At 38.3% G+C, this 15,993-nt stretch overlaps 1 protein-coding gene across 1 annotated transcript in view; it reads right to left on the reverse strand.

Moving 5' to 3' along the window:
* Positions 1–704: 704 nt before the first annotated feature.
* METTL8 (methyltransferase 8, methylcytidine) overlaps positions 705–15,993 on the reverse strand; it is a 228,344-nt gene continuing 213,055 nt past the window's right edge. Inside the window, exon 17 of the mRNA XM_049106092.1 lies at positions 705–1,594. The gene's annotated coding sequence lies outside the window, so the exon portion shown is untranslated. The remainder of the gene's footprint in view (positions 1,595–15,993) is intronic.

Consider the following 15,993-nt stretch of genomic DNA (forward strand, 5'->3'; position numbering starts at 1 on the left):
GGGCTGCCGTTCTCAGGACTTCTAGCCGATCATTTCTCGAAACGGAACTGGAAAGTTAAAAGAGTTGCTTGCTTGCTGGTGTCTCTTGCCCCTCCGTACTGTGCAGAAAAAAAAAAAAAAAAAAAGACCTCCGTGCGTCTCCGCGTGTGCAGAATTGGGAGTGATTACTGCATAAAAGAGCTCAAAAAATAAGTTGGGGGCGAGGGTGGGTGAAAGTAAAAGTTGATGAATGTTTTCCAAAAAAAGACCATCCTTGCCGGTGTTGTGCACTCTGTGCAGTAGAGCAGCTCTTAAAAAAAAAAAAACAAAAAAAGTAAACGGACGATCTAAATAGAAAATTGTAAGTAATGCACTTGTTTAGGGAAACTATCCAGTGTTCATCTTGTGTTAGGGGGTATGGTTTCTAGAAAGTTCCAATTCGTCCCCATGCCGCCGCTGAGTCCCCTGCTAGAAAATCCCAAAGCAAATTACAGCATTTGCTAAAATTTATAGATGCAGTGTGGCTTTCTACACACCTACACACGTAAGACACACCAGGGATTGGGCATCTTGTACATAAAAGAGCAGTCTAATAGTTCGGGAAAAATACAACAAGGTTATTGCTCTCTGAAAAAACCAAATTGAATAGAACACTAAACAGATTATGATATAGAGCAACTGCATAGACATGAGGAAATGGTATGATTACCAGGAGGACAAAAATGTCATTTCTATTTTTTATTTTTATGACTTTGCATTTCTCATAGTAATGTTGTGTTCAGATAAGCTATCATGCTGGAATAGGACCTTGGTTGTCAGTTATCTCCAGAAGTAATTTTAGTTTTCTTATGCTGCAGATTCTTCAGTGAGTTTTTAGTCATGTTCTGCTTCTCAAACTTAAGAGGCGGATCTCAACAAATTAAAAAACTTGTGAGGTATAACCGACGTACATAAACCCATATTTAAAGGGTACCATATGAGAAGTTTTGATGTGTATACAACCCCAAAATGGATTCCATAATCAAGATAATGAATGTAGCCACCAGTCTCCACAAGTGTCCTCTACCCTGTTGATGTTCTCTTGCACTCCAACCCCACAACCAAGTAACCACAGGCCTGCTTTCTGTCACTTAGTTTGTATTTTCCAGAATTTTAGATACAGTGTGTACTTGTCTAGCTTCTTTTTCTCAACCTGAGTTTCATCTACATTATTGCACTTAATCATTTATTTTTTTATTGCTGAGTAGTCCATTGTATGAATATGCTCCTCTTTGTTGATCCATTCACCTGTTGATAAACATTTGCTTGGTATCCAGGATCAGGCTATTACAAATAATGAACTTTCACTCCTATAGAAGTCTTTGTGTGCACATGCCCTCTTTTCTCTCAGATACATATCTAGGACCTTACCATTAGACTTGTATACCAAAGTATGTGCACTCTAAGGAAGCAGAGTTCCTATAAAGGATATGCAGGTAAATATATGATCTTTTCTGTATTTTAAGAGTAAGCCTAATCAGCTGATTGTGGTGAAATGCGCATAGGACAGAGGATGTCTAGACACCTGGGAATTATTCTCAGCAGGTAACAATCCCTCTTGATTCAATATCCGCACCTGTGAAAAAGAGGGTAGCGACACTAGATGATCTCTAAAGCCCGTACCAATGCCTAGACTTCATACAGAGCTTAGCTCCTCTCCAGTAGTAAACAAAACCCAACCAAAGAGACTTGATGGTAGGTTATCTTCTGCCCAACCTTCTCCACAGCTTCAGGTTATCTTTATACCAACCCAGGCTACATTTTATGCAGACCTGCTCCTTTTACTTTAAGTGGTAAATAGAGGACCACAGTATATACATATTTCAATTTACATATATTGTTAGTACTGCCTAGGAAGGACAATTAAATGATTGATTCCTGCTTTCTTGTGGTTTATGTTAAAGATGGTCAACACCGGGCAGCCCAGGTGGCTCAGCAGTTTAGCACCGTCTTAAGCCCAGGGCGTGATCCTGGAGACCCAGGATCGAGTCCCAGGTTAGGCTCCCTGCATGGAACCTGCTTCTCTCTCTCTTCCCTCTCTCTTCTCTGTGTGTGTGTGTGTGTGTGTGACTCTCATGAATAAATAAATCTTTAAAAAAAATAATAAAGATGGTCAACACTAACTTGTGTAAAGAGGCTACTGCCAGCAGTAGGGAGCTAATTAAGTAAACTGGTTTAGCGAGAAAATGGAATATTATGCCATCATTTAAAATCAGGTTTTTAAAAAAATACTGAAAAAATGATAAAATTTTCACAGTGCTGTAAGGGAAAAGGGGAGTATGGTCCCAATTTGTGTAAAAGTATGCATAAGAAATTACTGCAAGGGTGTATCCCAAACAGTTAATAATAGCTATCTTTCGGTTGTGAGATTAATTATTCTTTCCTCCTTTATGATTTTCCAAATTTGGTACAATGGATCAATTTTAAGTCATTAAAACTTATACAAATATGTAACTTTATAAAATTATTATGATAAATGAAAACCTCAAGGTGAGTAGAGGCTCCCACATCCTGCACATCAGCTAGTTCATAGGCATTCAAATAGAGATAGATGGGACGGCTAGAGTGGTAACTTGCACAATAGGACAAGGTATGGAATAGTCAGGAGAGTCCAGATTCAGACAACAAGGGATACCTGCCACTCTGGGGAAGGAGAAATCGAAAGAAGAGCAAGAAAAGATCATTGAAAGGGGGGTTTTGGCAGCTTCTTTGGGAAAATAATCCCAGAGGAAAAGCCAGCATGAGAACATAGAAGTGAACTGAGCAAGTAAAAGGAGAAGACAGTAAACCTGCCCAGAAAGAAAGGGGATGACCGGGGAAAATGCTCTTTCTGTGAATTGAGTGCTCCGTGAGGACAGACTCAAACCCTTGTTACAGTGCCTGGCACAGACCAAGGGCTCGGTCAGTGTTTGTGGAATCAATGAATGAATGTAGGATAAAGATCAGCAAACTGGGATACAAGTGAGGGAGCAATGCAGGAAAAAATGTCCTCCAGGGTCTCCTGATAGGTCACACACAAAAGGGAATATCCAAGCCCTAACCTATATACACTGATCGTAATTTATAACATATTTATTAGGCTCCATTTACATACATCATAGTAAAAATATTTACAAAGCAGACAATACTATAGATAAAATGAATGCATTTTATACCTCTTATCATTTGATTCCTTCCAAATTTGAGGAAATAATGCCTAAGTTCCTTTCCCCCAAACCTAAATTCCTTTCTCCTCTCTTTCCGGGCAGAAATGAGCCTAGAGAATGGATGTGAAGTGGCCTTTCTAAATATTCCTCCATAGGGGATCCCTGGGTGGCGCAGCGGTTTGGCGCCTGCCTTTGGCCCAGGGCCCGATCCTGGAAACCCGGGATCGAATCCCACGTCGGGCTCCCGGTGCATGGAGCCTGCTTCTCCCTCTGCCTATGTCTCTGCTCTGCCTCTCTGTGTGTGTATGTGTGTGACTATCATAAAAAAATAAAATAAATATTCCTCCATATTGTGGGGTGCTACAGCCAGTTCATACTGCCCAGAGAGCAGATTGTGTACATCTTTCCCCATTTCAGTTAGTGATGTCACACTGGTAGCTTGAAATCAGTATTTACAACTCCAAAGTCATCAAAAGCTACAAATCAGGGCTCCCTCACCAGCATACTGTTCTTCCCATAGTGCATACATCATTTCCTTGCTGTCCTCTGTTTCCCTGCCTTGGCTAAAAGCCTAGGGAGGACAAGGACCTCGTCTGTCATGTTTATAGTTGTATTCCCAATGTCTAGCACCTGCCTGGCATCAAACTGATGCCATATACATATTGATTGAGCCAAATAATCACCCGCATACTGGTTAGCAAGCATTTGAGCACCCTGAGCTAACAACTGGGTTGGCTGCTCTGGCAGAGGAAGAAAGGATCAAATACTCCACCATCCCCTCACATTTCGTTGGCCAATGTTTGTGATTTGGTAAAGTTTCCTAACCCTGTTCGGGTTGCCAGATGAAATATAATTTTTGCACGGACCATACTAAAACCAAAAAAGTATTGATTGTTTTTGTGAAATTTGAATTTAGTTGATCCTCCTATATTTTTATTTATTATATCTGGCAACCCTGGCCTTTTTGAACTAAGCAGAAAATAGTTAATGAGTTATTACCTTGTAAAGTTGAAAACTATGACCTAGAAATTCCATTCCAAAGAACATATCCTACAGGAATTCTTGCTCATGTGTTACAGGACATAAGAACAAGAATGACCATAGCAGCCAAAAACTGGAAGCCACCCAGATGTCCATCAACAAGAGAATGGATAAGTAAACAGTTATATATATTCACTCAATAGGATATTACTCAACAATTAAAATGCTCGCAAGCATAATGCTGATTTAAAAGGACAAAATAAAGAAGGATGAAGTCTGTTTGACTCCATGTATAAATATCCAAAAACATTCAAACTAAATATGTTGCTTAGGAATAGATATGTGGGCAAAAGTAGGAAGAGGAGAGAAAAGAGGATGAGAAGCCAAAATCAGAGCGGTTACTTCTGTCAAGGAAAAGGGGGGATGTGATGGTGGAGAACTGGCAGGAGCTTCGAAAGCATCAGTAAATGTGCTACTTCTTAAGCTGCATGGGAGTATGGAGGTATGTTCATCTTAATTTTTTTCTTTAAGCTACGCGTGTGTATGTTTTACTTTTCTATACAAAATATTATCTTACAAATGTTTAGGACATGAAGAAAGCTGTGCCTTCTTTATCAGACTGATCTCAGATGCCCTCCTTGTCTCCTCTGCTTGGACTCATCCCCAGATTTGATTTTCTTCCTTGTGCAAATGTACGCGCACAGATGGAAACTCTAAAGATGCCTGTCCTACCATTGCAACATGCCACCTCAATAGTGTTTTGGTGGATGCTTAGATAAATTACTCCATCACATTGGATTATGAAGAATTCTCATTTCACTGAGTTTGCTCTAACTGCCCTGCACAATTCACAAAGCCTGCTTGAAGATTTTGGTGTCCATATTCCTGTAGAGCTAGTTCTAAGGTTTTGTGCATAATATGCTAGGTTATACTTTCTCTGCTCTCTCCAGCATTGGAAATGGTTTCCTACAGGTTTATCAACTCATGGAGGAGAGGGGTTGATCTATATGTAACAAAACTGGAATTACTAGATTCTCAAAACTGATTCATTTCGCCTGAGGTTAAAAAATTGTAATCAACTTCAGCACAATATTACCTCCCCAGAGTGTACTAGAAGCTGTCCTCCAAGGACATGAGTATTACAACATGTTTACGAAAACAAAGTACAACAAGCAAACAGTGCTCATGCAGCAGATTTAAAATCAACAATGTACCTCTTAACAGAGCAGTCTACTTAGAAAAGTGATTAAGAAAACATAAAACCATGTAATCTAGTGTTCCGCTTCACTCAAAATTTTACTGATTAAATTGAAATATAAATTCATCACATTAGAGGAAAGATGAAAGATTCCCAAAACTTTACAATGAACTTTGTTTCTATGATATGAAATTTTTTGTAGGCACAGGAAATCATGTTACTTTTAATAAAAATTAATATCCAACATTCTTGATTTTTGACAATATCTTTCCAATGACACAGTTTAAAGACTTTCAAAATCACTTAATGCTTTTTCCAGGAAATATAAAGTGCTAAATCTTTCTTAATCAGATACGTGACAAAAATAAGTAGAGATGTCTATAACCTTATACATATTCAGAAACTTTGAAACAATATAGAAATGTCAAATATTGATGAGAATTTCTTTCCCCTCCAAAAAGAAGTAAAAATGCCACCATAAAGCAAATGGAGGCATTCTAAGGTGCAAGTAATATTCTGTTCCTTAAATTAGGTGCTGGTTGGAAGTGAATGTTAAACAGTTTGTGAAAATTCATCAAACTGTACACACAATAAAAAGTTAGAAAAAGGGGCACCTGGGTGGCTCAGTGGTTGAGTGTCTGCCTTTGGCTCAGGTCATGATCCGGGGTCCTGGGATTGAGTCCCACATCAAGCTCCCTACAGGGAGCCTGCTTCTCCCTCTGCCTAGGTTTCTGCCTCTCTCTGTGTCTCTCGTGAATAAATAAATCGAATCTTAAAAAAAAAAAAAAATTAGAAAAAATGGAAAAAAAACAACCCTGCCACTTGTGATGATAAGTAAATACATACACATATAGACAAATATTTAAGGGAAAATAATTTTGTTTAATGAGAAAATGAGAAAGAGGGTTTTTTTCTTGTTAAGGAAAATGTTAATACAAGGGGAAATGATTGGTGGTTTCTTATGGGAAGAAGTTAAGAAAACGATGTCTTAAAATCAATAAACATACTATGAAATTTCTAAAACTGCTGCTATGAGAAAATCCTCAAATATCTAATTCACTATTGTTCATTTTGTACATTTGGTAAAGAAAGTTGTTTGGCAATGGTTGATAACCTGTATATCCACCAGTAGAAACAGTTATGGACTGATAAACATTCGTTTCCGGAAATACATGTTGAACACCTACCTGCATAAAGCAATTTGCCAGGTGCTGTGGGAGTACAGAGGTGAGTCAGACAAGGAGCTTAGAGGTGATAGCAAAGAAGAGTCAGGAAAATGACTACCATCCAAAGTTAAAATGATCCATACCAGAGATAAAGTATAGGTAAGGGGGAGATCACATTTGAGGCTTCCTAAAAGAGTAGCCAATTTTAGCTGGGCCTCGAAATGCACCAAAAAAGTGATCTAAACTGTTATTTCTTTTTCAAGATTCAAAACTCAACCATCAGAACCTGAATCTATTCCATAGACAAACTTAAGGCTTTCTTCTATTTTTTATTATAGCTTCAGTTTCATACAATCTTAAACTTTTAGTTCAGTCTTTGCTTTCTTCTCTTTTGTTGCCTTGTTTAGAGGCCTCTACACACTTTCCAATCCCTTGTAGAACTGCATCTTTTCATTTAGCATTCTCTTTGCTCTAGGGTTTGGGATGGTTTGAGAGAGAACAGGGACATAGTAACAATAGTAATTTTACCGAAGAAACTAAGTCATCTATTACTCAAAATGCAAAAGAGAAGCCTTCTAATTAAGTCAAAAGCATTACTTATATTGGTAATCAACAAAAAAGCATACAGGAACATTCTCCCATAAATTGACACAATGTGATGAATCATAAAATCATGAATCATAAAAAGAACTCATGATTTGGAAGATAGAGGTTGGAAAGAATTGGTAGAGATCTCTAAAAAAGACTTTAGCTATAGACATTAATTAATATAAACACTAATAATGATAAATGAATTGATACTAAGTCTAAAATGCTAATTGAACTATAGTAAAATATAATTATATTAAGATTTTATTTATAATGATGGGATTTCCTTGGGAAGGCAATTTAGCAATATGTATTGAGACTATTTTTTAAAAAATTATTCCTGGGGCGCCTGGGTGGCTCAGTCTGATAAACATCTAACTCTTGATTTCAGCTCAGGTCTGAATATCAGGGTCATGAGATCCAGCCCTTCCTAAGGCTCTTTTATCATCAATGAGGAGTCAGCTTCCTCCTTCTTCCTTTCCCTCTGCCCTTCTCCACCCTGTCTCTCAAATAAATAAATAAATCTTTAAAAAAAAAATATTCCTTCGATCCACTAATTTCATTCTGGGAATCTATTCTAAGAAAACAATCCTTCTTTTTTTTTTTTTTTTTTTGAGAGAGGGTGCAGGGGCTGGGGAGGGCAGGTAGAGAAAGAGTCTTAGGTAGACTCCATGCTGAATGTGGAGCACTGAGCCCCACCAGCAGCTGGATCTCACAACCCTGAGATCAGGACCTGAACTGAAACCAAGAATCCAGTGCTTAACCAACTGCACCATCCAGGTGCCCCTCTAAGAAAATAATCTTAAATTAGAAAAAAATGTGAGTTTTCTCTTTCTGCACAAAGATAACCTGCAACATTATTTATAATAATAAAAAGTTGAAAATAACCTAGATGTACAATAAAGGTATATAATAACTTATGGATCATCTACTTTATAGAATATAATAAGGTCATTAAAATGATTGTGAAGGAGCTCCTGAGTGGCCCAGTCGGTTGAGTGCCCTATTCTTGATTTTAGTTCAGGTCACGATCTGAGTCAGGAGATCGAGCCCCACCTCCTGCTTTGTGCCAGCAGGGAGTCTACTTAAGACTCTCCCTCTGCCCCTCCCCACTCAAATAAATAAATAAATCTTTTAATTAAAAAAAATGATTATGAAGATTTTATAATAACCAACGGCTGATTTGCTGATTTCAGAAAATAAAGCAGAATATGAAAACTTTATATATAATATAGTCTCAATCATATAAAATGTGTATATTAAAAAAGAGGGGCACCTGGTTGGCTTAAATGGTTAAGCTTCTCCCTTTAGCTCAGGTCATGATCATGGAGTCCTGGGATGGAGCCTCAGGCTCACCGCTCAGTGGGGAATCTGCTTGTCCTTCTCCCTCTGCCCCTCCCCCTGCTTTTGTGCTCTCTCCCTCTCAAATCAATAAATAAAATCTAAAAAGAAAAAAAATTGAAAGGAAGTATACTAAAATATTAACAGTGGTTGTCTTTGTGTGATAGAATGATGGCAGATTTTTGTTGCTGGCCTTTGTACAACTGGGTATTATCTAAATGTTTTAAAGGAATAACAATTACTTAATGAGAAAAAAAAACTTGTATATTTTCAAATGACTGGATTTACTACCCCAGATTAGATTAATAAAGAGCAACAAAAGAAGCATTAACAGGAGATAAGGGAAAAGATGTTTGGTGCCTCCTTTCCCATAGAACTTCTGAGTGTTATTGTTTGACTTTTTATTGGTACAATTAAACAAATGTAGATTTTAAAAGTATTTGTTTAAAACTCTCAGGAACCCACCAGTAGAATCAGAGGAATGTCGACCTTCTCAAATCACAGTAGAAAATAAGAGCAAACAAAACCAAGTCTGCAGAGCAAATGACAAAACTGAAAAGAAACAGCATGAAAGCAAAGGCACAGAAACATGGCAATAGAGAGACTAAGCATTGTAAGTTTAGTTATTAAATTTAGATTCCCTATTAACAGAAAAAGCTTCTCAGTTTGTGTTAAAAATTAAAATCCAATACTTTGCTGCTTATAAAAAATACATCTAAATAAAATAACACAAAAAGACTAGAAAAGAAAGAGTGGGTAAAAATGTAGTAAGCAAGCTTGCAATATATTAGAGATAGCAGTATTAGGTTACAATGGAATTCAAGGAAGACATTTTAAAGGTTATTTTCATTTAATACAAACATTAGTTACTCCTTGTGTATGCCATAGACACCAGCAATTCACAAAATGAAAAATATGATTACTTAATGATGGGAATGTAGTAGAACCACTACCTCTCCTAGTTTTCCTCTCCACCTTGAGAACAAGGGAAAACTATCCCCAGGTTCCTTTCAAGGTCAGGGGCCCATGTTTCCAGGTATAGACAATAGAACAGGGGCAAAAATAAGGTGTGTCCCAGGCAGACCAGGATTTGAAAGTCTGCATGCCACCACCACACTCTTCTCTTTTAACAGAGATTACAGAAGCCACATAATAATATGAAGCCACAAGATGAAAGTGACCTGGATCTCCCAGCCACTGCAGGGAGACCAGCTGCCTTATAAGTTGACCCACTGGCAATGGACTTTGGATGAGGAAAAAAAAAAACCTATGTTGTTTTAAGCCTCTGAAATTTGGTGCTTTATTTGCTATATATAGCCTGTCTTGTGTTAATTAATATAATAGAGAAATGTCAAACTGCCCAAATAACCAAGAAATTCAAATTAAACAAAGAGGTACCATTTTCCATATGTTAAACTGGAAAAATGACAACAACAAACCTTAAAATATTAATACTCAGGGGAATGGGGGAAAGAATAATCTTTTCTTTTTTTAAGTAAGCTCTATGTCCAGTGTGGGGCTTGAACTCACAAACCTGAGGTCAAGAGTCATGTGTTCTACCAACTAAGCCTGGCAGGTAGCCCAAGGATAATCTTTTCAATAAATTAGGCTGTCAAATGGATATCCACAGGAAAAATAAAGGCCAGATGGATTGTTGATCTAAATATGAAAATAAAAAATAAAGTTCTTAAAAGAAAAGATAGGGAAATATCTCCATGATTTATAGGTAGGCAAAGATATAAGGTATATTAAATAGGACACAAATTATGCTGACTATAATGAACAAGTTTGATAAACTATATTAATATAATATAATCACAAGGGAGCCAGGGTGGCTCAGTTGGTTAAGCATCTGCCTTTGGTTCAGGCCATGATCCCAAGGTCCTAGGATCAAGCCCTATGTCAGGCTCCCTGCTCAGTGGGGAGCCTGCTTCCCCCTCTCCCTTCTGCTTGTGCTCTCTCTCTTGCTATCTCTCTCTCTCTCTCAAATAAATAAAGTCTTTTTTTTCAAATAAATAAAGTCTTAAAAAATATATATGTATATACATAATATAATCACCAAAAGACTTTTGATCACCAAAAGATTTGATTTAAGATAATAGAAACAAACGTAGAGTGGGGAAATATATTGGCGATACATATATTTATAAGGACTTGTATTCAGAATATGTAAAACAACAACAACAAAAATGTCCTACAAATCGATAAGGAAAAGGCAAACAAAATAGTAGAAAAATAAACAAAAAACTCGAAGTTACTTCACAAAAGAGAAGTGGCCAAATGGCCAAAAAAAAAAAAAAAAAAAAAGAAAAGATGCTAAACATCTTGAGTTAACAAGTAAATGCAAATAAAAGCCAAATGAGATAGCACTCACCAGAAAGACTAAAGTGAAAAAGACAAAATGTCAGCAAGTGTGTGGAGCACTGGGAATTCCCATACATTTGGTGGGATTGAAAAGTGATACCCTTAAAAACTGAGGGCAGTATAACTAAACGAAACATATACATATGCTGCATCTGTCAGTTCTATTCCTAGGAATATTCCCAACAGCAATGCATACATGTATTCATCAAAAGACATCTATAGGAATTTCATAAAGCAGCACTACTCATAGTAGCCCCAAACCAGAAACTATTCAAATGTCCACCAGAATAAATACATTGCAGAACATTCACACAATGGAGTACTATACAGAAATGAGAATTAATGGATGACTAACACAGTGACGGATGAATTGTACAAACAATGCTGAACAACAGAAGATAGACAAGAAAGATCACATACTACACGATTCCATTTACATAAAGTTCAAAAACAGGCAAACCCTTCTATGGCATTAAAAATCAAGACAGTGGTTACCTTTGAGGGTGTGTGAGGGAGACTTCTGAGGTGGTGGTAATGTGCTGTTTCTTTTCTTTTTTTTTTTTTAAGATTTTATTTATTTATGCATGAGAGAGAGAGAGAGAGAGAGAGGCAGAGACATAGGCAGAAGGAGAAGCAGGCTCCATGCAGGGAGCCTGACGTGGGACTCCATCCTGGTCTCCAGGATCACGCCTTGGGCTGAAGGCGGCGCTAAACCGCTGAGCCATGGGGGCTGCCCTAATGTGCTGTTTCTTGATTTAAGTTTCAAGTTACATAGTGTGTTCACTTTGAAAATTCATCAAACTGTACACTTAGATTTGTACATTTTGGTGTACCTATATTTTACTTCAATAAAATATTTAACATACATAACAAAAATATATGTATGCCACAAATATATAATACCAAATTATGGCAAGTACCTAGTTAAACTTGTATTTTTTAATACAATTTAATTTTAAGTAATCTCTACACCTAATGTGGGCTCAAACCTGTAGCCTCAAGATCAAATGTCACACATTCCACCCACTGAGCCAGCCAGCCTCCTCTAAACTTGTATTCTTATGCATTGTTTTGTATAAAGGAAAAACTGGTACAACCAGTTTGGAATGTAATTTGGATATACATGTATAACACATATTACCTATATAACAGACAAATATATTCTCATTTCTGAGAATCTGTCCTAAGGAGAAAAAAAAAAAAAAGTGGGGGGAAAACTATGAATAAAAATGTTTATCAGAACTAAAGTCAACTATAACTATAGCATATCCTTTGATGTGTTTTTATTCAGCCACTGGTATGTCTGCTTTGAAAACTCTGTGAAACATGACAAAAGCTTTTGGTATAATGTCAAATACAAAAAGGAAAAGGAAAATTATGTACACCTGATTATTATAATTAAAGATATATTAGAAGAAAATAACTAGAAAGGAAAACACACAAATGATACACATACATCTTCCCTGCCTGGTCTCATCAATTCCTGTAACTCCAAGAATCACTTATGTATTGATGACTCTTAAATCTGTATCTCCAGCCCGCACATCTCTCTCGAACTCCAGGATATTCAAACTGGTCACTTCACATGTCCTCTTGGATGTTCCATGAGTCCCTCAATTTCTTCCTCCTACATTTGTTATCTTGGGTAGAAAGGTGGCCAGGAATAGGAACAGAGGTAGGGATTCAGTTATCCAAACCAGAGATCTGAGAGTCATTCTTGTTTCCCCTCATTCCTCATACCCGACATCCCCATCCTTTACCATTCCCTAAGTCCGCAAGGTCTCCTCAAGAGCCTTTGAATTCGTCCCATCCATCCATCCATCCATCCATCCATCCATCATCCTTCTGCCATTGCCTATATTATTACCCACCTAGATTATTGCAAAAGCTCTCTTTCTTTTCTTTTCTTTTTTTTTTAAAGATTTTATTTATTTATTCATGACAGACACACAGAGAGAGGCAGGGACACAGACAGAAGGAGAAGCAGGTTCCATGCAGGGAACCTGACATGGGACTTGATCCTGGGTCTCTAGGATCACACCCCGGGCTGAAGGTGGCACTAAACCCCTGAGCCACCGGGGCTGCCCTGCAAAAGCTTTCCAACTGGTGTTCCATCCTTCAGTTTCAGGCCCTTTCAGTCCAGCTGCTTATGATTATATTTGTAATACCAACTCTGAGCCTGCTTTTCCACTTTAAAAGTCTTCTGTGGCTACTTGTAAGTGATTGGATAAAGTGCAAACTCTCTAATATAGTTTATGTGATTCTTTTTATCTTTTTTATCTTGTTATCACTGGCCTGTCTTTCCAGTTTTATGCCTGGTTCATCAGAAGCCCACACTCCAGTCACACCAAAGTTATTACAGTGGCCAAACAGGTTATACTCTGTGTTTCACTCCCCTGCCTTTTTCCACCTCAGAACTCTCTTTTGTCCTCCACTTTTCCTGACCTTATTTGCTTGGCCCATTGTCTAAGACTCAGGTCACACCTTTCCTTGACTGGGAAGTCTTCAGGGATCACATTTTTACATGATTGGACTCATGGGGAACACCTAACTTTCCATCTTGTTTTTTTTTTTTTTTTTGGTGTTTTTTTTTTTAAGATTTTATTTATTCATGAGAGAGAGAGAGAGAGAGAGAGGCAGAGACACAGGCAGAGGGAGAAGCAGGCTCCATGCAGGGAGACTGATGTGGGACTTGATCCCGGGACTCCAGGATCACGTCCTGGGCTGAAGGTGGGTGCTAAACTGCTGAGCCACCCAAAGATCCCCTCCATCTTCTTTTTGTCACTAAAGTTGGAACATGAGCCATTTTCAGGATGCCCAGGCTGCTCAGTGGTTGAGCATCTGTCTTTGGCTCAGGGCATGATCCCAGGGTCCTGGGATTGAGTCCCATATCAGGCTCCCCACGGGGAGCCTGCTTCTTTCTCTGCCTGTGTCTCTGCCTGTCTCTGTGTCTCTCGTGAATAAATAAATTAAATCTTTTTAAAAAAAAAAAAAACAATTTTCTAGTTTGCCAAGGTACTCTTCATAATTATAATTTAATACCCGATGTTAACTTCCCTAGTTTCTCTGCTCCCTCAGTGTATTGCATATAATAATCTTTATCACATCACTTATGGCTTTGTTTTGTAATTTTTTTTAACGTATCCACTTCCTCCACTAGCCCCTGAATTACTTGAGGGCAAAGATTTGTGTTGTTTATTTCTATGACCTCAGCACAGAGTCTGCTGCAGAGTAGGAATTCACTAAATGAAAGTGAATGACTGAGTAAATAATGGTGGTTGTGTTAGTACAATAGAATATGAGTGATAGTTTTTTGCTTTTTCTCAGGTGCCCAAACTTAGTGGCTACTTATTCATAGATTCACCATCTTAAAAAAAATGGGGAGGCAGAGTAGTAGATTTAGAATAAAACTTTCAGTAATATTTTATCACCTTTACCATCTTCAATGATTTTTTTTCAATTCTCTGATTTATCAAACATCTCACAACCCCCAATTTTGTCTAATATGTGTATATGCAATGAAGAAAGACTGGAAGAGCATTTGTTATCTCCTGTTCTGTTTGCAACACAATCATCATGCCTAATTAATAGTTAACTCTCAGTCCTGATCTTACTAGTTCTTCTAGCAGGATTTGACTCAGCTGATTACTCCCTCCACCATGAACCTCTGTCTATTTTTTTCTTTTTTTACCTCTAGGGCATGATCCGAGTTTCCCTCCTACCTGGAGGGCTTCATTTGTTCAATCGGTCCGTTGCCAGACTCTCTGCCTCCTCTTATGATCCACTGAATGCTGGAGCCCACCAAGGCTTAGTTTTTTGCTTCCCTCTCTTCTTGTCTTGCCCCTCCTCTTTTTACCATCAGCTACCTCATTTCCTTTAGTCCTGGTTCTCAAGTCTGGCTACACATTTGAATCACTGGAGAAACTTTTTAAAACATGTCAAATCCAGGCCCTTTTTATATTAGAGTGTCTTCAGGCAGAGCCAGGATTTCAGAGGTTTTAAAGTCTCCAAGTGATTCTAATATGGGGCCAGTGTTAAGGATCACCTTGGGTGGAGTTAAGTGTGTTCTCCATGCAGATTAGTCCAAAATATATGGCCCCAGCCCTGACCTCTCTTTAAGCTTCAACCTCGAATATCCAACTGGTTCATAGCAGCTTCCCTTGGCCTATCCAATGACAAGCATATCTAAATTTTAACTCTTTTTTTTTTTTTTAATTTTAACTCTTGATTTTTGCCCCCAAACCCACTCCTTCCCCAGTCTTATTCTAGAAAGGGTCCCATTATTTAATAGTTGCTCACTCTAAAACCCTAGGAATAATTTTTGATTCTACACTCTCTTCACTTTCCACATCCATACAATTCGATCCTGATCTGCTGTACACTAAAAGAATTTTCCAAAGTTTACCATTTTTCCTCTCCTCCAAGGCTATTGTCCTAGCCTAGGCTATTATTATCTCTTACTGGTAATTGGGTCCTTGCTTCCACTCCTGGATTTCTCCCCTTCATTTCTCACACAGTGGCCAGAGAGATCTTGAATAAATATATAATTGATCATCTCATTCTCTTGCTTAAAACCCTTCAGGAGGGGGCAGGGGTGGCTCAGTGATTGAGTGTCTGCTTTCGGCTCAGGTTGCGATCCTGGAGTCCTAGGATGGAGTCCCACATTGGGCTCCCCATGGGGAGGCTGCTTGTCCTTCTGCCTCTATGTCTCTGCCTCTCTCTCTCTGTCTCTCATAAACAAATAAAATCTTAAAAAAGAAAAAAAAAAGAGAAAAGAAAAACCTTCAGTACCTATCTTCATGCTTTGAAGAAAATCCAGGTTTTGTTCACAAATGACCTGGCCTCTGTCTACATCCCCAGCCTTCCTTCTGATCCTCTCTGCCTTGCTTGCTCTGCTTTACTACATTGGCTTTCTTAAAAGTTTTTCCTGAAACAGAGCTGGCACATTCCCATCTCAGGGCCTTTTTCTTTTAATGTAAACTCCTCCCCCACTGTGGGGCTCAAACTCACAGCCCGGAGATCAAGAGTCACATGCTCTACTGACTGAGCCAGCTAGGGGCCCCCCACCTCAGGACTTTGCACTTTGTTTTCTCTGCCTAGAAAGCTCTTCCACCAGAACTTAACATGGCCTGTTTCCTCACTTCATTCAGGTCTATGCACCACTGTCTCCTCTTCAGAGAAACCCCCCTCA

Source organism: Canis lupus, chromosome 36 (assembly GCF_003254725.2).
Source record: "Canis lupus dingo isolate Sandy chromosome 36, ASM325472v2, whole genome shotgun sequence".
In the NCBI taxonomy this organism is placed as follows: domain Eukaryota; kingdom Metazoa; phylum Chordata; class Mammalia; order Carnivora; family Canidae; genus Canis; species Canis lupus.